Raw genomic sequence first — 23,469 nt, forward strand, 5'->3', positions numbered from 1 at the left:
TGCCTGGCCACTAAAACCAAATAATTTGTTGATTTATTTTTCAAGAATCATGCTGATCTACCAAGTGCTTGTTTGGGCATCGTATCGCTTAAGAACACAAAAGTGACTCCATTATTATGGCCATATAAGCACTTCCGGATGAGCAGTGGAAGTATTAGAACAGCCAGGTAGATCAGGAATTAGCTGCCCCAACAATGATACTGGGCTATCACAATTCATAAAGGTAGCATAAGCTACAATGCTTTGGAAAAGTTAGGTAAATAAATTGTGTTAAATTAATTAAACAAAGAGGCCATCAGACAGAAGTGACTTCAGTGCTTTGATGACCTATGTAAGCAAACCAAAACCTAATGCTGTAAAGGCCTCAAGTTAAAAAAAATCAAAACTGAAGGAAAGTCGATTACAAATAGCCAACTATACTTTTCCAAATAAGGAAAACACATAAGCCACAGCTATTCAAATAATTTCCTTGCTTTCCTCCCATATCCTATAAAAGTTTCTCCTCAGTTCCTGTATATAGGTAGAGCACTCCTAACCAATCCCATTTTGGCCTGTCCAATTAGAACTGATTTTTACTCAATTACACTCTTAAAATTTGGGGGGTGCTTAGGTGGCTCAGTCAATTAGGTGTTGGTTAGGTGTCCAACTCTTGATTTTGGCTCAGGTCACGATCTCAGGGTCTTGGGATCAAGCCTCACGTCAGGCTCTGTGCTCAGCTTGTCCCTCTCCCTCTGCTCCTCCCCTAGCTGGTCCTCTCGCTCGCTCGCTCTCTTTCCCTCTCTCTGGAATAAATAAATAAATAATCTTTTAAAAAAAATAAATGAGGTCTTAAAATTTCTAATATGCCTTGGTTTATCTTTTAACACTTGCAAATTAAAAACTGTAGAGGATTCTAATATTCTGGAGGTGAATAAAGAAGAATAACAAAAAAAAAAAGAATGAAAAAAGATAGAGTTACCAAGCTTTTGCTTCATTAAGTGTGAAAAAAATATGAAGATAGAATTTGACTAAGTGTATTTAATCTTCAATCAGAATGTGCTGGAAGGAATAAAAAACTGTTAATTATTGAGGTTTTCCAATGCTGTAAAAATCAAATATCAGGTAGACATTTGTCATAGATTTATGGCTTGGGAAATAAAGAAGGAAATACATATATATATATATATTATAAAGTCTCTCCCCTTCCTGAAGTCATACTGGGTAATGTTTTCTAATATCCCCAGAGCTGTCAGTGGAATCATTTTTGGGAACAGAGTTGCTCGCTTTCCTAATGGTTCATATTAGCAAGTGAGGTAGCAGTGAGGGTAATGAGAGCTACTATTTATGTATGCTACGCACAAAGGAAAATTTGGTCAGCAAGGATCTCCACCTACTCATCTGAATATTGAGCAAGTTGATCATACTGGGGAAATCTGACAAGACTTCAGGAAAACTGTAAAGAAGAAACACATTGACTTGAAAAATAGCAAAATGCTCTAAAAATATTATTATGGTAAAGATCACATGAGAGATGATGAGATTTCAAAGAGGCACACATATGCAGTCTTCTGAAAATAGCACCATTCAAGAGTCTTAGGATGCTCATAACATCAGGGAAAGAAAAAGAAAAACCCAAGTATTTTACTACTTACAGTGTTTTAATCTGTACTTTTGGGGGACCCAGACAAGGGTGAGGTCATTTGGTGTTTTGAGTGTTCTGTGCAGATATTAGAAACAATCTCTTTCTACATGAAATATAAAATTTTAAAACTTGACAAAACTAATCAAGTCCTGACATATCTCTATTTAAAATATCAGTGTATCTACAAACATGTTCAATGAAAAGCAATTCATAGCTACTGTTTTGTAAATTAAAACAAAGTTATCCTGTCTCATGTGATTATTATGATTCCCACCAATCTAGGTGTTAGCAACCTGATCACTGCCTCAAATCTGCTTTTACCTTTTGTTTCTACTTCCAGAGATTGGTGCTTAATATGCGTCTATTAATGAATAGATAGAGGAAAACATACATGAGTAAGTAAGTAACTGAGTAAATGCCAAATCCCTCATATTTTCACCGTAGAAATAATACTATTTTAGCTTATTCTCTAAGACTTGTCTAACAAAGCCTAATAATTTGTTTAGCTAGCTCCCAATACATTTTTACAAGTCAGAGGTCAATCTTCCAATTGCTGCTACTGTTTAGTTGCAACAAATATTCCAAGTCTGCAGTTAGCAAGCCCAAAGTTTTTTCTTTACTCTTTTCCTTTCTTTTGTGACAATTGATTAAGAAATCAGTCTCCTTCCTTAGTATGGTAATAGCTGATGTACCATAGCCTACTGAATTTTAAAAGTGCAATCTGCTCAAGCTCACAAAGGATCTTGTACAATTGAAATTCATTTCAGTATAAGCTAGTTTAGTTAAATATCAGATTGCCAGTCAATAAGAAAATGGCAGAGATATCTATGGATAGTGATCATTTGCTGCTTTAGAAAAGATCCCAAGCCACCATTTCATACATACTTACAAATATCATATTGACATCTACACAATGAAAAAAAATGTATAGATTTCTGTTAGACTTTTACCATTTGCAAGATTTACTTGATTATATTATATCCTGGTAAAGCATTTGTACTTCACTAAATTCTTGATATATTCTGGCACCATGTCTTTTGGCTAGTAACTACTATAACTTGTTTAATCTTGGGGTCTTAATTTGTAATTTCTGCAAGTGGATAGGTGACTGAAGGAGACAAACAGTCACTGAAGAAATGGAAATGGACTTTAAAGGAGACTGACACTAGGTTTGCTAGAAATACCATGTTTAGGGCACCTGGCTCAGTTGGTTAAGCATCTGACTCTTGGTTTCCACTCAGGTCATGATCTCAGGGTCATGAGATTGAGCTCCATGTTGGACTCCACTCTGGGCATGGAGCCTGCTTAAGATTCTCTCTCTTCTCCCTCTCCCTCTCCCTCTCCCACTCCCATCCCCAACCCCTGTGCATGTGTGCTCTCTTTCTCTCTCTCAAGAAAGAAAGAAAGAGATAGAGAGAGGGAGAGAGAAGGAAGGAGGGAGGGAGGAAGGAAGGAACGAAGGAATGAAGGAAGGAAGAGGGGCAGGGGTCGCTCATTCAGTGAAACGTCTGCCTTCGGCTCAGGTCATGACCCCAGGGTCCTGGGATTGAGCCTTGGAGCAGGGAGCCTGCTTCTCTCTCTGCCTCTGCCTCTCTGTCTCTCATGAATAAATAAATAAAATCTTTTAAAAAAGGAAGGAAGGAAGGAAGGAAGGAAGGAAGGAAGGAAGGAAGGAAGGAAGACCATGTTTAATTATGAAAAGGCAGGGTGCAAGTTGAGGACAAGTTATAACCCTCTGCACTTGAAAGAGAAATAAATGGTGAGATAGAACATGAGTGAATACATTGCTATGGGTTTATTTGCTTGAAAACCCACACCTACTCTGACAGCTATAATATAAATAGAGTTGGTGAGCAAAAAAAAAAAAAAAAGATTTAAAGGGGCATACACAGACTATTTTCTATTCTCATCAATAACTTCGATATTTCAAAAAAAGTGTTTCCCTTCTGCTATTTGGTTAGTCTTTTCTCTTAATTAAAACCACTGTGAGCTTTCCCTTATATAATCAAAGTGTCTCTATTCTCTCACTTCTTTTAATGCAGATGTCACTCAGAAGGTAGACATATAAATATAAATCTACCTTTCTACTGATAGGTTTCCTTCTTGTCATGTACATTGTAGTAATTACTTTTTAGGTATTTTCTTTGCTTTGGAATTTTTCCATTTAAAATGTGAAGTGCTAAGCTAGGAAATGGTAAAAACAAATAGTATAAGAGAAAGTTTTTACTCTTTCGGACACAGATGGTAATCAATACTGAGCTTTGCATCTGCAAATACCTTTCTGCCCCAAGCCATGCCTATGGTTCTACAAGCAACCAGGATGGGAAGAACAAGTTTGTAGGGGACGAAATAATATCTTTTTCCTCTACCTTTCTAAATTCTTGACTGGCACCCTTGTAACAAAAGACAGATTAACAAGAGAAAAGCATATGAATTTATTGACTATAAGTCTTACATGACACAGAAGCCTTCATAAGGAAATGCAGACTCAAAGAAATGGTTGTTTTTATTCTAGGTTTGATGAAGGGTAGAAAATTGTGGAAAGAGATGAAAGAACAAAGGTGAGCTAAGTATAGCAAACTGGGGGAGAATTAGGAAGGTCTGTTCATTTAGATGCCTTCTCTGTGTCTCTTTGTCTTTGGAGATAAGGATGCTTGCTCCTTTCCTCTGGGTATAGGAAGGGTACCTCTCACAAGAGGGTTTTTTGACTTGCTTCAGGGAAGGATCAGCAAGCCCTCCTTCACATGCCATTTCTCAAATTCCTACAGCTTGGAAGTATACAATAAGCCAAGGTACCATATTTTGGAGTAGTATGTCCCGAACCACACTGAGTCCCATGAAGCTATTTTGGAATTAAAAATAAAACTAAACAGTGCAAACAACATACAATAAAGTCTTAAAACAGACATGCTCAGGCACAGGGTTGGTGGGATGACCTGAAGAGAGAGATTCTGGCCAGGCAGGGCTGGATTTACAATGGGTAATCTCATACCCTCCCGTTTTATGTTTGCTAGGATTTGGGTGGAGCAGGGAGAACACCAACCAAGTTAAAAGGGGTAAAACTTTGTGATCAAGGTTTCTACTTGCTACTGTGAGAAACCAGCTATTTTGGGACACAAGTCTGGAGAAGCTACATAGGAGAGGTTTTACTGCTGTTTCTGCATCTGGCTTGGCCACCTAACGGGGAACTGCTTGGAGCATTCAGCTCCAAAATAGGTGTTGTCTCTCTGTGGTTATAAGACCATGAGTTTCTCAGGTGGTTAATAGCTCCACAAAGAAACAAGGAGGCCCCTGTCTATACCAGTGTTCTCACAACTGTTTATTTGAAATGATTTCTCCCTCTCTACTTTGTTGCCTTACAAAAGGCAAGAAAATTCTAGAATGAAGGGCCCAAGAGTGCTCAATGAGAGATGTGCTTTATCTCTGGGTGAAGGCTCAGAGTAAGGTTCTTAAAAGGCACTAAGTAAGAAAGCAGGCATGATCTCAAGTAAAAGAACCCACTGAAATTCTTATCTCTGCATTTCTCTCACTGGTAACCCTATAAGACCATCTGTTGTATAATAAGAGGAAAAAATATCTAACTCACGAGGCTGTTATAAAGGTTCAATAAAACATCATACATGAAGTACTAGTCCAAAGCTTAGCAAATACTATGGGCTAAACACATGCAAGTTTCTCCTTCACCTCTAAATGTCCAGAGTTCCCTCTGTTAGAGTAGGCAGCTAATTAGGCTCAAATAGGATACCTGGAGAGCAGCACTAAGGAAGGAATGGCCAGCTATTAGGCAAGTCAGAGACCTGTCCTGGCAGCACTCCACAAGAAGCTGGATCAAACCAAGCAGGCCCAAGATGGCGGGTGCCATGACAGGAAACCTCAGACCAAATAAGAACAAAGAGGCGAGAAACCCTGCTTCCAAGAAATCCCTGCCCCAAGTAATGAATATTCCACCCCCTAGTTAACAACTGTCAATTAAAGATAGAAACTGGATGCCTAGAGTGTGCACACTCTTTGTCTCTCTCCACTTACTTGTACCACTCAACCACTGCATCAGTCTGTCCTTGAATTTTTTCTTGCAAGGAGACTAAGAGCCTCTGGCAACATCCCAAGGATAGGCTAGGAGGTGGCCACAGGGCCCAGGGGGTCTCCCCAGTTCACCCAGTAACACCTTCATATCTTGACATACTTCCTGAAATCCAAATTTTACCTAAATAAATCTATGGATTCAGGAGGACGAATTAATCTCCATGGCTCTCCCCGAAATTATCCAGTTAGTCAGGATCACATCTTCAGCTTAGTACTTAAACCACATCATATCTCATAGCCACCTTTGAGATAGTGCCTTAGATTTAATATCCAATAGATACTCAGGCAATACCACTGTATATGATTGGAAAAGGAGTTATTTTATTTAAGAGAGCAGATGCAATTTGAATCTGTTTAAAAAAAACAAAACAGAATTTGACTGAGCACGTTGTAAAGATCTTATTGGCTTTATTCAGTGATTCATGAATTGGGCAGCATTTCATTTAGCAGAAAGAAAGGAGCTCTGAGGGGCTATACAAAATGAAGGATTTCCATATGCAGAAAGGAGAGGACAAGGAAGTTATAACAGCAAAAAGAGGATTGGTTGTGGCAAGTCACCTTCCCTTAAGGGAAGGCAGGGGTCTATCAGGCGAACTCCCCCCCTAGTGCTGACCAGGCATTTTTAAATTGACTAGTTTTAAGACTCTATTCTTGGGGGAGGCTAAAATGGAAATTAGGTTAGGTATTAAGTCTTGGTTTGGTGACTTGGGGCTTAGCATAAGAGACTCCATTTGAAGTATGTTGTCTTTTCTTTTAGCAAACCTGAATGACAACCTAGGATTTTTATTTTCAGTTTAGCAATTTGCTAAGGAAATTTGATGACCTTGAGGAGTTTAAGAAAGCTAAATTAACAAAACTACATCTGTGACCCCCGTCACCAACAAAATAAAAAATAATTATAAGTAGACTTTTGTTTTATTTTATACAATCTCAAATAATGACGGTAAAAGGACATGAAAACTGATATGTGATTGTTTCTCTAGGTATCTAGAAAACACATATAGATTACTCCCACATAGTTCATTGGAAAAAGCAACAAAGCCAATTATTACTTTCTGAAGCAAAAAAGAAACAAAAAACCTCTACAATTTAGATCTATAGAAATCTCCCATTGAAGGAAGAATGAATTATTACAAAAGACTTGGAAGAAGTAGTTCAAATCATCACACTCATATTTAAATATGGGAAATTCTAGAATGTTCTAACATGTCTTAAACTCAATAAATTCTTAATAACTCTTTATTGTTAGATGTGCATGCTCTGACCTTTGAAAATAGAACATACATTTAATTTCCCAAGCTTCACACATAATGCCAAAACATAATTCTGAATATAGTATGATTCTAGGAGACAGTAGTCAGGAAAGGAAGGAAAGACAGTGATAAGTTACTTATCAAATAATGTTCGTTTTGAAGTCACAATGACTCAGTTAGTAGTGCCACAATTTTTATCATGTTAAGTATATTTTTCCCCCAAAATATCAGATTTAACAGCATGGTTATGAGGAAGAAAATATCTTAGTGATAATGTAGTTATAATCCCAACTAAGTTATATGTATAGTTTTTGAGAAAATATTGGCCCTTGCTACAATCTATAATAGGAGGTTTAGGTGTTCTGTCCATAGTCAGTGAACCCATTCCTTTCTACCATTAGGACACAAGTGGCATGTTTATTTACAAGTAAAACTTTTATTTCTAGGATATCAACAAAAAGAAATCGAAGACATTCTCTTTCTCAAAACATCTTGGAATTTCATCTCCTGTTCTTTGATGATAATCTTTCTGGTAAACCAAGATACTGTGACAATGGATGTTATTGAGTTTCTGGTTAACGGTCTGATTTTTATGTTTCTGGAGACTCTACCTTTTTGAAAATTATTTGGTTTGGAGGAATATCAGAAATATCAGGAATTTAAACCCTCAAATCTCCATAGCTCAATATTATTGAGGTTTATTTCTTGCCTATTTAAAGTCCAAATCGAGGCAAAGGAAGAGATATACTCTATTTAGTGATTCAGGAGCTCATATAGATGGAGGCTCTGTAGTCTTGAATACATGTCCTACAAGATTGCCTTGTGTATTGATATCCAATCAGCATGCAAAGAAAGATAGAATCTGCAGGACAGAATGGGAGATTTTTACAGACCAAGCTTGGTAGTCATGTACATCACTTCCATGAACATTCTACTGGCCATAATTCAGTGACCTAACCCTCCCAATAGAGGTAGGCTGGGAAATAGTCTAAGAAGACAAGAAAAAATAGGAAAACAGTTTTGGCAAATGGCTAGCCAGTGTCTTTTGAATTCCCTAATTCCATTAATATCCCTATAATTACATTATAATTTCAACGTGTCTTCCTTTAAAAATATTTGATCCCCAGATATATTTTTAAGCTCATGTAAAAAGCAAAAGAACATCCTTCTAAATTTATGTGTGACTACAGATTAGTGAATTTCTTATAAATCATTCTAATACAATAAAGGAATATTATATACAACAAGAAGTTATGGTCAACAATGAGACAGGTATTTGTTATAAGCACTGGTTTATGTAAAAGAGAGCTCTCAAAGGACTAAAGATATAACATAGGATGGCACCTAAGCCCATGCCCTGGAATCACTTGTATGTTCAGTGTGCCCATCCCTCAGCAGACAAAAGTGTTGCTTAAGGCTCACATCTACAACTTCTCCAGAGCCTTGCCTTTCGGTGATTGGAACCACTTCTCTGGGACTTTGCTTGGGGTTACACAGTCAGGTGCATATTCAATGAAAGACCAGTGGGGGTTAGAAAAGTCTAGCTTCCTTACCTAAAACTGGGACAGAATTATATGCAAACAATGAATCATGGAACACTACATCAAAAACTAATGATGTAAGGTATGGTGACTAACATAACATAATGAAACAAAATTTAAAAAAAAAAAGGCATCTGCATTGCAGAGTAAGCTGTAGTTCCTTGTGGTATACATGGAGGCTGGAATCACCTAATACCAGGGATTTGTACTGCCGCTTCCTCTATCCTGTCTACTCTTCTCACTCCCATACAGGTTTTGTCTAATGTCATTCCCTTAGCAAATCTCTTTCATCCACGCAAATCCTCACTTCAATCTCTGTTTTTAGGGAAACTGACTCAATACAGAAGATAAGTCATTAAAATTATGTTTTTAAGTCCCCGGCATTTCTAGACATATTTAGCACAGGTAGTAAAGCTGCAGACACTGCACTGACATTCTGGAAAATATGTCTGCATCATCTCTTTACAAATCAGGTTTTTCTTGTTTTGCAACTATGCTGAGAACCTTTGGTTTCCTTTATACTCCTCAGGAACACTCATGAAAAAGCTGTGAATAAATATAAATTTAAAGAATAAAGATAGAGAACCAAAATCCAAAGAAGAAAGTTGGCCTCAGCAAGCTGATGAACAGAAAAAATGGAAGGCAAGGAAATTGATTATCAGCAGGAATTATTGCAAGTTAACCCTGAATCAGTAAGTACATTTATAACTGGAGCCAGGTATATTTAATGTTCTAAAACAAATGGGGCATACAATGAATGATTCTGACCTATATAAAGCTAGCCTGTTTTAATAGAATTTTTTGTAACTTGATGCAATTATTTAGAAAATCCAAATACACCTTCTAAATCCTAGCGATTATGGAAAACAAAAATATAAAAGTGTTACATTTTGCCAAATTAATAGATAGATGTTTTGCCATCAAAAGAAAAATCTCAGGGGAACCTGGGGGGCTCAGTGGGTTAAGTGTCCAACTCTTGATTTCGGCTTAGGTCACGATCTCAGGGTGGGGAGATGGAGCCCCAAGTAAGGCTCCATGCTGGGTGTAGAGGGTGCTTAAGATTCTCTCCCTCTCTCCTCCTCCCCACCCCAGTCACATATTCTCTCTTGCTCTAAACAAACAAACAAATAAACAAAGTATAAATAAATGAATCAATAAATCATACTGAGGATTTTTAATATTTTTAACTGAATCATTTAAAATGCAAGGGATTCAGCTAAAAGATTACTTTAAAGGAAATTTATCAAGCTAAATATATGTATTAAAAGAATAAAAACTTTTAAATTAATAAGGTATTTATTCTAAGAACTGGTTGGGGTGGGTGGGGAATCAGCAAATAAACTCAAAGTAAAGAGAGGGAAGGAAATAATAAAGATCAAAGTAGAAAATAATGAAATGGAGACACACATATAATGAAGGATCCACAAATTGATTAAGAAAGGAAATTAGACACCATAAAACAATTTCAGGAATGGGAAAGGGTACATTACTACAAATCCTTCACATTATAAATATATAAAAATATTACTATAAACATTATACCAAGAAATTAAAAGTGTATATAAATAAAAAGATAAATTCCTAAAAAAATCCAACTTATAAAAACTGACTCAGGAAGAAATAAAAACATTGGAATGGAATCCAGAATTTACCAAACCATGCTGATCACTGTTCTAGTCACTGAACACATGTAAACTATGCAGTACCAGTGAAAGTTTTGTTTCCTTTGGTTAAATAAAATTCTTATGAGTCTGCTTTGGCAACTCAATTCTTTATGTAAACAGTTTTATGTCTTCTCAAATAAAATACTGGATTTAAATTTCACTGAATACTGATAATAGTTTTTGCAGGGAATGCTGTATTTGTGATATTTGAGGGGCTTTTATTTAGTGTTTTATTTTATAAAATAAAACTTTAAAATAATGTTTTATGAAATGTAACACACTGAATACACTCCATTTTTTAGTTCCAACATATTTTATTTGAACGTTATTTAATAGAATACTGCATAAAATTATTTAGCAACTTATGTAATGTTTAGCAGCTTGCAATTGTGACAACTTTCTATGTAGCAAGTTGTTATGAATAATTCCAAAAAACCTGAAATTAAGAGTATATTATAGAAACATTTATTCATAGCTGGTGCTTCTAAAATGTAAAGTGATTTTCAAGGAAAATCAGGGACATATTTAGAAACCCACTATCACATGTATTCACTATGCAGTATCAACTGGTCTTCAGTGTTATAATATTAGTCAAGTACCATCGCCAAAGAATCATCTCTTACACAAATGACTCAATTTTCTAAGGCTGGCAGCTATTCTGGGCTTTAAAAATAATTTTAGTATTCTGAAAAACCTGCTTTTCCTCCCTCTTTTTATTTAAATGTCGTTTCATCATCTACACTCAGGAAATTGGAAAGAAAAGTCTTTCTTTATGAAATAATATATGTATATATAAAGATATAAGTATAAAAATTAGGTCAATCTTAAAATTGCCCTTTTAATGAGTAGTAATAATTTCACTTTTCTGTATCTGAATAATAAATGTGACCACTATCTATGGTTTGTTCAATATAAATTTATTTTTTTATCTCTCTGTTTTTTGAGGAACAATTTAAATTGCAATAGTATATCATGCTTCAAATACAATCCTGTACATTGTTCACATCAAAACTCCATTATCAACAATAATCACATAACATAACTAAAAGTATACAAAGATTTGTTTATCACATTTGAATTTATTTTCTGAAAACCACTAACTTGACATTTTGGAAGATTCCACTGCTATTCTCATCCCCCTTCAGAAACCACCTATCTAGGAAGAAACACTAATTCCTCAGTATAGAATCATACAGTGCTAAGCATAAAAATGTCAAGTAAAGGAAGGGACTCCACAATTTAAAAAGAAACACAGCATATAGTACATCACTGGTTTTTGATGTATTGTTCAACGATTCATTAGTTCCATATAATATGCTGGCTAATTGAACATAATAATAAAATAAATAAATAATAAATAAATATAAATAAAAAATAAAAAAATGAAATATAACCACATTTAAAAAATTTTTTCTTAAGAGTGATTGAAAATGTTGGCACCATTTGGAGGGAAAACTCCTCTCATTCACTTGCTTATGTTTACATAAATTGTCCTAAGCTTTTGGAGGAAAAATTAGCAAAATTTTGGAAATTTAATATGTGCATTGTCTTTGTCCCCAAAACTTCATTATTTAGAAATCTATACTAATATTCTCACATATACAATAATACAAGAGTGTTCATTGTCATATTGCTTGTAGTAGCCAAACTGTAGAGATAACTTAAAAGGTTATTAACAGGAAAATGGCACTCGATCACATTACCATGAAATTCTAGGTGGCCATTCAGTATAAAAAGGTAAATATCTTTGTACAGGAATGGAAACATGGCTTAATTACACTGTTAGGCTTAAAAACTCTCTTTACATTTTACAATCATACATACTGGAGAAATAGAAGTATTTGCACACTGGAAGGTTAAAGAGAATACAAAATTGTAAGAAGAAAATACAAACAAAAGAGCAGAGAAGGGTATCAAGTTTCCAGTTTAAATGTTGTCTCTACCTTTGAAGAAATGGATTCTAATAAAACAGTTCTTATTTTTAACTCTTTTCTCTCTAATGAGTCATTTAGGAATAGTAGTATGCCCTGGTAAAGTACCTGACTTACCATTATCTGTAAAGTGTGTTATAGATTAATTTCATGGCATTCTGCAAATTCACTGCTGCCACTTGCATTCACGATTGCTCTCATCAGAGTTAAGGTGTCTCACCAATCTTCTGCCAGGTCTCCTGCAGCTAAACACCACTCTAATTGACCTGTTAGGGGGCACCTGGGTGCTCAGTCAGTTAAGCATCTGTCTTTGGCTCAGGTCATGATCGCAGGGTCCTGGGATGGAGCCCTAGGTCTGGCTCTCTGCTCAGCGAGGAGCCTGCTTCTCCCTCTCCCTCTGCCTGCCACTCCCCCTACTTGCGCTCTCTCTCTGTCAAATAAATAATTAAAATCTGGAAAAAAAATTGACCTGTTAGGATAAACTGAGGAATTGAGATAAAAATCTACATTATATAAGTAAACTTAACAAATTTGTCATCATTTTAAAATGAAAAAATATGACACACAGAGATCACATGCTCCATCTAAAGCATCTGAATAAAAAAATTAATATTAATCTCAATTTGACAGTCATGACCATTTATGGCCTTAAGGACGGTTTTATTCAAATAATGTCCACAGTCATTTCTCCTCATTAGCTGGGTGTGATACTTAAAAATGTGTACCTCCCTAAGTTTCTTTCTGACCACACAAGAATATCTGTACAAATATTTCATACAATGGAGAGTTGAAAGGACTGGAATGAGAAGTTTAGGCTGATATATTTTATTTTTATATAATACGCATATCTTAAGTCCCCGAATTTCAAACATGAACAATACAATTTCTAATTTCTCCTATTTGCAGGTGCCTCTTTTGACAATTTTCAACTCTCTTGAATATCCAAACCCTCAATCATGTAAAATAATTCAATGTTCCTTAAATCACTCATTATAATCAAGATGAGATGCCTGATTAGTCATTGTTATAATGAAAGGGGAAGATGTAAGTAAATATTTATAAATGATAGTCAAGATGTGATCACTCTGATGAAATTCATTTCTCCACAAAAGGTGATGAAATAATCACCTCAATGTTGACAATCTTTTCTTTTGGATATAACACAATTAAAAATAAATATTAAACTATCAAAATTGTAATTTATTCATCTTATGAGCTTAAATTGTTTCCCAAAGTACAAAAATGTTTCCATATAGAAACCTTCATTTTAAGGTGCTACATGTTTAAAAAACAAACAAACAAATAAACAAAAAACTACCTTTGGTCTCTGTAGTATGTTATTTAATCCTCATAAAAATCCCTTATAATATATTATGTAATTTTCATATTGGAGATGAGGAACCTAAAGTTCAGATATAACAGGGATCTTGCACAAGTTCTAGAGCACAGATTAATAAAGTATGGGCTTGGGAACTAGATTGTCTTGATTCAAGTTTTTCTCTACTTTCTATTTATTGGGTGACTTCATTCAAGTGACTGAACTCTCTGTGTCTCAGTTTCCTCATCTATACAATGGGGTGATGGATATGATAGTACCTTTCTCAAAGACTTATTATGATAACTAAGTGAGTTTAAATGTTCTTGGAACAGTTCTTGGTACACAGAAAGTGCAATATAAGTATTCAATATTATTACTATAAAACTGGTAACTGATGGAGTCTAGACTTGAACTGAAGTCTTCTGATGTCAAGTTTGGAGCGAGACAAACCTGGATTCTGATTCTTACTGCACTGTGCAAAGGCTGTGTGAATTTTTGGGTGAGCATTTTTCTTCATCAACTGGATGGGAATAAAAAATACACACATACATAACAAACGACTTATGAAGTTAAATTTGTCAATATAATAAAGTACACGATGTGGTCCAGAAGCCTGATGTACACCAGCAGTACAGTAGATTATTCCACTTTCAAGTCCTGAGCAAGTACTTTAATGTCTCTGTTTACATATGAAATGCTGAGTAACAACAATTTCTATGGAAAGCTTATTGTACACACACAGGGCTATGTTTACGGACTCCCTTACTTCTTAAAGTCGATCAGTAAGGCATCATCTTCATTTTAAGAAGAGGAAACCAAGGCAGAGGAAGGTTAGGCAATGTATCCAAGATCATAAAACTAAGTGATGGGATGAGAGTGAGAATCTGAACAGTTTGGTACCAGACACTGTACATTCTGCTGCCTCTGAGCATTTCCATATTTAGAGGTGATACATAACGAAGCAGTTCTTAATGTGATGACTTTTTTTTTTAAAGGAACACATAAAACTGCTATCTATTCTGGTAACCTAGGAGTCAAGGAAGCCTGAAAATGCTTCCTCTATCAAGTATCTAGAAATACTGGAATAAATACAACATTCTTCCGAATTAAGCGATATGCCCAGAGGCCAAAAATGACAAGGCATGGAAATGAAAGTTTTAATCAGTTATTAGGAGTATGCCAGTCTCCATGGCTGAGAGACTCGTGACTTAAAAGGCAAGCTATAAACAGGAGACGGGGCTTTGGACCCAAGTAAGGTGGAGAGTTGATATGCCCCACAAAAGACTGAATCTTACAAAATATGGGCTAAGGATCTATTTATTGGCCAGCAAAAGGAATGGGCTAGAAATACATCTCTCCTGGCCAGGGCTCTGAGTAGGAAAAAAGTCTCTGAGAATTCATAATCCCTAGTTTGTTGTGCAGGTTTATACCCTGTGTGGTCCAGGAAATCCTAAACAAAAGAATGGTTCAAGCAGTCCAGATTTTAGCATGGCAAGGCCCTTAGCTGAGGTAAACACAAATCATTTCTTAAGGAATTCACCCACAACAGAGAGCTCATATTATTTCCATGTATTAAAATCAGTTGAATGTAAGCTCACAAATCACATTTATAAAATAAATGTGCAGTGAATATTGTCAATGAGAGTTGGTAAAAACAACACACATCAGTCCCGCAAGGATTTTGTACATTTAAATTTTAAAATGTGGAATAGAAAATAGCATATCAAAGATAAAGAAAGGCAGGATTTTTAAAATGCAAATTAATTAATTAAACTGATGAAGTAAATGCTTCAACTATTAAAAAGAAAAAAAAGAACATGGCTGAGGAACGTGATACAATTTTAAAAAGTCTAGGCAGATTTGAAAGGAAATTAAATAGTACTTCAGGAAATGAATGCAACCATTAAAATAAAATATAACTCCAAGGACGGGTTAAGCAGCATACTTGACACTACTGAAGATGGAATTAATGACATGGAAATATGGATCTGAAAGCATAATCCCAAATGAAAGAGATGGAAAATAAAATTGAGTTTATGCAACGTGAGAGAGTGGACGGTCTTACAGAGGTCTGTGTGACTTCCAGTAGTCTGATTCAGGGTGCATATGGAGGCAGACTTCTTAATAACAGAAGACAAAAGAGAGGAAAAAATATTTTTAAGATGCTGTGAAAAAGTCAGAATTAAACCCAAACTATTAGTGAGAAATGTGATTTAAATATAGTCATCGAGATGCCAGGGTAAAATAAAGACACTTTCAGACAAACACAACTGATTTTATCACTGACAGACTCTCACAAATGGACTTTCTGAAGGATGCCCTTCAGGAATAAAGGAAATGTGAAGATGGTCCTGCAGAGATGTCTAACATACAACACAGTAACATAAAGAAATGGGAAACTATGTAATAAATGTAATCAAAGACTAATTGAATAAAACAACAATAATAGTAACACCAGCATCTGTTTGGGTAATAAAAGCTAGAAAGAACTGTGACCCTGCACAAAAATAATAGTAAGACAGGAATGAAGAGAAAGATATGAGACATTTTTAAAATTTTATATTATTTAGAAAGAAGGTAGAGATTGATTTAGTTTAGACTTCATGAACGTGGAAAATTTTTAAAGTAACCATGAGTATATATATAACCAATATATATACAATGTTTAACATCCAAACAGGTATATTATAGAAAATGTAAGTAATATAAAAGAGGGGAAAAAAAAGAAAGAAAAAAAACAGGTCTTCGCACAATAAAAAGTGTTCAAAATATATCCAAATATCAGTAATCACAATAAATGTGAATAGAAAAAGAATGTTTAGAGACCAAAGATTGAATGCAAAAGAAAATCAACTTTCATTTTGTTTTATAAAATTTACTTCAAAAAAACAAAAACAAAAATACAGTCCTTTTACACACAGTAAAAAAAAAAAAAGGAAGAAAAAAGAATACCTAATAAAATAATACCCAAAAAATGCTGCTGGTGATATACTAAGATGAGGCTAAAAGAGTCTTTTAAGACACAAAACATTGTGAGGAACCAAAAGGGTCACTACTTAAGGATCAAAGGTTCATTTTATCAGAAGTGTTGTACCTTTCTTGACTTAAAAGTACATATTAACATGGCCTTGTAAAGCAAATACTCTCTATCAAACAGAGATTTTAACTTGCCCACTAATTGATAGATGAAGCTAACACAAACATGGAAACTATTTTTAACAATACAAATTATCAGCTTGATTTCTCTACCTCCAAAGTTAAAGAATGTATACTTCCCAAGCTTGCATTAAAAAATAAACAAAATGTTATATTTTAAGGCATAAAGACAGTCTTAAAAATATTTTAATAATGGTTTCATATAAATTACAATCCAGTAAGTTAGAAAGTAATTTCAAAAAATTAGAGTAATCAGAAAAAAAATACACCTAAAAGTAAAACTAATAAACCACTTCAAAATAACTCACTGACAAAAATAAATGAAAAAAATTGTAAAAATTTAAAAATTTATAGTGTGAATTGAAAAATACAAAGAACTGAATGATAAAGAAAATACTACAAATCAAAATGTAATGAATACAGGGGCACCTGAGTGGCTCAGTTGGTTAAGCAACTGCCTTTGGCTCAGGTCATGATCCTGGAATCTCAGGATCGAGTCCTGCATCCGGCTCCCTGCTTGGTGGGGAGTCTGCTTCTCCCTCTGACCCTCCCCCATCTCGTGTTCTCAATCTCTCTCTCAAACAAATAAATAAAATCTTTAAAAACAAAAACAAAATGTAATGAATGCAGCCACAGGAGTTAAAGAAAAATTTGTTTTCTTAAAGTTTTTATGTTAAAAGAGAAGCAAAAAAAATAATAATAAGCTAAGCTAAGCTTTTAATAGAAGACACATACAAAATTAAAATATAAGCAGAAATTAAAAGGAAAACAAAAAAACAATTCAAAAACTATTAAGTTGTTTTCATTAAGTCAACTAGTCAAATAAAATAGAACCAAACTTCTGATCTGAACACAAAAAGACAACAAATATAGATATGGCATAGGTGAAAGAGAATTTTGTAATTACTTTTATGCCAAAACAGATGAAATGGAAAGTTTATAAGAAAAATAAAATTAGCAAAACTGACACATAAAAAGAAAATCTGAATATATCTATAACTATTTAAGAAATTAAATCAGTAGATGTTAATCTATACATTCCCCCTCACCCACCCCTGAAAAACAACCCCACAAACTTAAGAATATAAAGGATTTACTGGGTATTTACCCCAAAGATACAAATGTAGGGATTCGAAGGGGTATATGCACCCCAATGTTTATAGCAGCAATGTCCACAATAGCCAAACTATAGCCAAGATGTCCATCAACAGATGAATGGATAAAGAAGATGTGATACACACACACACACACACACACACACACACACACACACACACACACACACACACACACAATGGAATATTATGCTGCCATCAAAAAAGTGTCATTTGCAATGACATGGTTGGAACTAGAGGGTATTATGCTGAGCAAAATAAGTCAATCAGAGAAAGACATGTATCATATGACCTCACTGATATGAGGAATTCTTAGTCTCAGGAAACAATTTGAGGGTTGCTGGAGTGGTAGCAGGTGGGAGGGATGGGGTGGCTGGGTGATAGACATTGGGGAGGGTATGTGCTATGGTGAGCACTGTGAATTGTGTAAGACTGTTGAATCACAGACCTGTACCTCTGAAACAAATAATACATTATATGTTAAAAAAAAAAGAAAGAAAGAAGATAGTAGGAAGGGAAAAATGAAGAGGGGAATCGGAGGAGGGAGACGAGCTGTGAGAGACTACGGACTCTGAGAAACAAACTCTAGGCTCTAGAGGGGAGGGTGGTGGGGGGATGGGTTAGCCTGGTGATGGGTATTAAAGAGGGCATGTATTGAATGGAGCACTGGGTGTTATACACAAACAATGAATCATGGAACACTACATCAAAAACTAATGATGTAATGTATGGTGATTAACATGACATAATAAAATAAAATTTAAAAAAAGTGATTGGCCATAAAAAAAAAAGAGAATATAAGGGATTTCAGACAAATTCACTAAACATTCAAAGAATGAATGTTATCTGCATACAAGTCTTTCATAAAACAGAATATTACTGACCCCCCTTTTTTTTTAATGAAGCTAATAGAACCTCCGTGAAAAATTCAGGAAAAAAATTATAAGAAAGGTAAATTGATGTTCAGTATTATGGATACAGTACAAAAATCCTGACTAAAATACTAGCAACCTGAGTCCTTCAACATATAAAAATAGAGCAGGTCATGAGTAAGTTGGATTTTTACCACTAATGCTAGGATGACTTAACAATTAAACATAAATTAATATCACTTATCACATCAACATATTAAAAGACAAAAACATGACCAGTTCAATAACCATGGGGATGTAATTTTACAAAGGGACACACCTATTCATAATAAATATCATTATTACATTAGTAACTTATTTCATATATGATAAAAGGTGTTGGTGACAGAGACAATATCCTCATCAAATGTTTCATTTTCCCCTATATTTCCCCATCCTTTGTCATAAGGCAGAGCCATATGACTACTTATGCCCATTGAATTGTGAATGGTCTATGGACAATTTTCCATTTTTCTTTCCCTGACTTGATCATAAATGTGCCATAGTTCAACTTCAATCCCGAAAGAGCTGTCTGGACCTGAAGTAGAATTTGTGTCAAGCCAGAAACAAGATGCCGATGTGTTAATTCACTGACATTTTTGAGTTATTTATTAGTGCATCATAGCCTACTCTATATCATCAGTAATACAGACACAAGACTTATAACCAGAATTTATAATGAAGTGCTTTACAACTCAATAGAAAAACTATAAACTACCTAATAGAAAAAATAGGCAAAAGACATAAACAGACATCACAGAAGGTGAAATTGGAAAAACTGAATACGAAATAAACACAAAAGAAAATCCTCAACCTCACTATGAAATGGAAGCATGCAAAACAAAACCATAAAGGTTTGTAATCTCATACCTACATATTGGCAAAACTTTAAATGTCTGATAATGTCAAATGTTGGCCAGAAAGTGGAGTACCAGGAACTCCTATATGGCTGGTGGGTGTGAATTTAAGACAACCACGTTAGTAAACAATCTGGCAATATTTTGTAATCTTGAAAGTACTCATGATTTCAACATATGCTCAAATGGTAGGACCCTCTATAAACCCTTCCCTGCTTCCCAAACAGTCTGAGGCAAATTTCTTATATTTGTGCTAACTTATAGAAACTTTCATTAGAATTACAGCAGACATGAGTTACCTCGGGCTTCCCAGAATCCAAACAGACTCTCCCTCTTGGGGAAACACAAAAAGTTAACCAGGGATGGTTTTGTTATTTGTAAACAACAGTCTTGTTTTCTCACTAACTTACTTGGGGTTAAGGCAATTATCTTTTCACAGCTGTGTGCTCAATATCTAGCAGAAGACCTGGCTCACAGTAAGCATGCAAACATGACCATTTAATTTAAAATTGTTGTGTAGTTCCTGGGCACAAATTAGATTCTATTCAATGTGGTTCATTAAGACATTACTTGTAATACTGGCACAGAAACTTAATAGTCATCATTCTAATAGTCTGTATGGTGGTTATTCCTTAGTGAGGAAGTTGTTCAAAAATAAATTTATGCAACGTGCAAGATTGGGTTTATTTTATAGAACCTTCTATTTCTTCTTAATGTATATGTTATTTCCAAGATACTATTTCTCTCTACTGGGAACAAATTATTTTTGAACTCCAAGAACCCGAAGTAACTGTCAGGATGTTATATTTCAGATGTGACAAAAATTCATTTAATTTAGAAATAGAACTAGAAAAAAAAATGCCACAACTTACATATATGTGAAATGTTTTCCACTTTACAGACTTATATGGCCTTTCCCTGTCACAGGTTTCCTGTTTTCAAATGTCCGTGAAACATCTGATAACTTTCTGAATTGGAAATCACAGGGATCTTATAGAGCAGGGAAACATCGCTTTATTTTCTAATTTTTGCGTTCTTGTACTGAGTATTCCATGGCATATTCTGACAGATCAATCTAGTTTCAGCTGTGCTTTATACATCCGGGCAGGTACAGTGGTGACTGAAAGTTCATCTGGGTTTTTAGTTGATGTGCTCCTAGAAATGCACCAAAACAGATCAAAATGACTTGCTTTTAATTTCCTTTGGGGGTAACTTGCTGGAATGGGCAATGCTGAATTACCATCTTGCCTCTTTCTCTTCTTTCTGAGTTTGTCCCTTTGAGCAACGCTGCAATAGCTGCCGGCTATGCAATTTGGCATCTCTGTCTGCCTCCCCTTCAATCTTTTTCTCCTTACTAAGCTAGTAGGAAAATGTTAAGCCCCTAGGCATTTGCATCTATTAATAGGAAGAGAAGATTAACTGTCACTGTTGCATAGATTCATGATTAGTAGACTGCTTGTGGAGTTCTCTTTTATTTCCTCCTTTTTAGTAACAAGGAGGCCATAGGCAGCATTGCAACGTCATACAGTGGCTCTGCAGTAGGCCCTCTAATCTGGTCTCTGATGGGAGATTATTGGTGCTCCGCCTTGAATTGTCCATCCACAGGATTAAAACAAAGGAAACGATTAGACTTAGTCCAAGATTCTGATTTCACAGAAAAGTAGTAGAGGTCATGTGACCTGTCAGAGGGCAGGCAGGTAATCAACGACAAAGAGGAAACAAATACAGTGTCTAGGTCCCTGGCTACTTTTAACCCATCCTACTGAACTTGTTATATTGCTTATTATTTCAGCACCAGGATTTAACATTTTCCATAACCAAATATTTAGAAAATTATTCTTTCTGGGATAATAGAAAAATTTATGCACAGAATTGCCTGAACAGAATTACTGCAAAAGAATTAGCTGTAAAGTCTGATATGAGGAATTCCAAAAGATGTCTTACTTAATTCCAAAGTGCTATTTCAGTTTACATCATTCATTTGGGTCTAGCTTTTTCTTCTTACAAAAGGACAATTTAAAACATAATTATGTAAGTTAAAAATTAGCAAACACAGAGGCGTAGTATGTCTCATAATAAAGTGATTCTCCAAGTGTGATGCCTGGCCCAGTCACCTGGGAACTTGTTAGAAATTGTCAACCTGAAAATAAAGAGGCAAAACGAGAGGCAAAGGAGTGTTTACTTGGGATTAAAGAATTGCAATTCGGGGAGCAAAGATTCAGGTAGAAACTCAAACTGTCTCCCACTGGTAAAATGAAAGCAAAGAGGTTTTATATGGAAAAGGAAGAGAGACAATTACATTGAGTTGAAGAAAAGGAAAAAAACTTTCTAAGAATATCCACCAATTAAGCTAATCTGGGTTCTACATTGACTGACTACCGATTTTACCTTCAGAAAATCCACAACTATCAGTCTTGCGTTTAGGATGTCTGTTCTTCTGCTGACTTCTCACACAGTCGCTTGAAACAATTGCCATTTTGCCCAGTCCAAAGGTTTGGGCCCAGTTTAAATAGAGACAAATAAGGCAGGTTCTCTGCTGTAGCGGTTCCAGGGTTATTTAAAAATGGCTCTGGTCATGTCAAGTTTTCACAAAACGCAAATTCTCAGGACACACTGCAGTCCTACTGCATCAGAAATTCTTGGAAAGGCATTTTAAGAAGCAGTCCACATGATTTTGATACATGTTGGAGTTGGAAGAACCTTGGCTGAGTCCTTCAGAGCACGGTCTCTGAAGTCAGTCACTAGGTTTGAATCTTGAATCCCAGCCTGCCACTTAGGTATGCGAACAGAGATAAAGACTTTATCTCTGTGCACCAGTTTCTTCCGTAAACTGAGGAAGCCTACGTGAATACTACTTATTCCATGGTGTTGTTATGAAGATATATGTAGAGTAGGTACCTAGCACATTATAATCATTATTATGTACATTTTATACTCTTATTATCTACATGTCATCCCACTACAACTCATCTACTAGATTAACTGACTGGAATTTATCATCAAGATTTGCCCTGAAGAACAAGATTATTAGAAATAATGAACGAAAAGAAGATTTTAAAAGGTTCTATGAGGAAGACAAGCCTGAGTTGAAGGCCTCACTGGGCTACGTGAGGATTAAGGCTGCTTATGGACCTATGTGTCTCTACATACAGTTAAGACGTATTTGTCACAAAAATGCAATAGAAAACAAGTTCGTTGCTTCATGTCTCATCATGACCTTTTTTTTTTTTTTCCCATCACGAGCTTTCTAAAGAAATGCCTACCTTCTCTGAATAACAGGGCTTTATTTTCCACAAACAATTCTCAATTTGTTCCACTGTTCTTTGAGAAAACTAACATGTTTTACCTGTGCCTGGCCTCTGATCTCTTCATGGGAATTTGTAAAGAAGAAAATATTGAAACATCCTTTGATGACAAAAAAAGGAATGAAGTCTGTCCTTTTTACTCTTTCCTGCTCTTTGGCTCGTGCTCTTCAAACTGGGCTATGCATACATATCACTTGGGGACCTTGTTCAGACACAGATTTTGACTCCCTGGGTCTCCAGTGGGGCCGGAGATGCTACTTTTCTTAACTGGCTTCCAAGGGATGCTAGTACCACTGGCTCAGCCTCCACACCTTATGTAGCAAGGATTTCTATCACATCGGATTACTAACAAATCCTGGGCTCAAAAACTTTCAGTAGATCCCCTGCCAAACTTTCATTTACTGGCCATCAACAATACGATGGGATCTCTGTTCTATTCTGGGAATACAAAGATTAAAAAACACAGGTTCTATCTCTGAGAAGCTCAGACAGAACAAAACAATTTTAAAATAATAAAAAGGACAATGATATAGATATATGCATGAAGTGTTATTAAAGCATCAAGAAAAGGTTTAGAAATTAATTATAGAGGTTACACATTAGCTGAGTTTTAATGGATGGATGAATAGCTTTGAAAATAAAGCCAGGTGAAAATAGGGAAATTCATGGAAGAAAAGTGATCAGCAGAACAGGGGCCAAAAGGCAATGGTCAGC

The sequence above is a fragment of the Eumetopias jubatus genome, unplaced genomic scaffold (genome assembly GCF_037043125.1).
Source record: "Eumetopias jubatus isolate StellerSeaLion01/CBP00866 unplaced genomic scaffold, mEumJub1_p1.0 scaffold_3, whole genome shotgun sequence".
Classification (NCBI taxonomy): domain Eukaryota; kingdom Metazoa; phylum Chordata; class Mammalia; order Carnivora; family Otariidae; genus Eumetopias; species Eumetopias jubatus.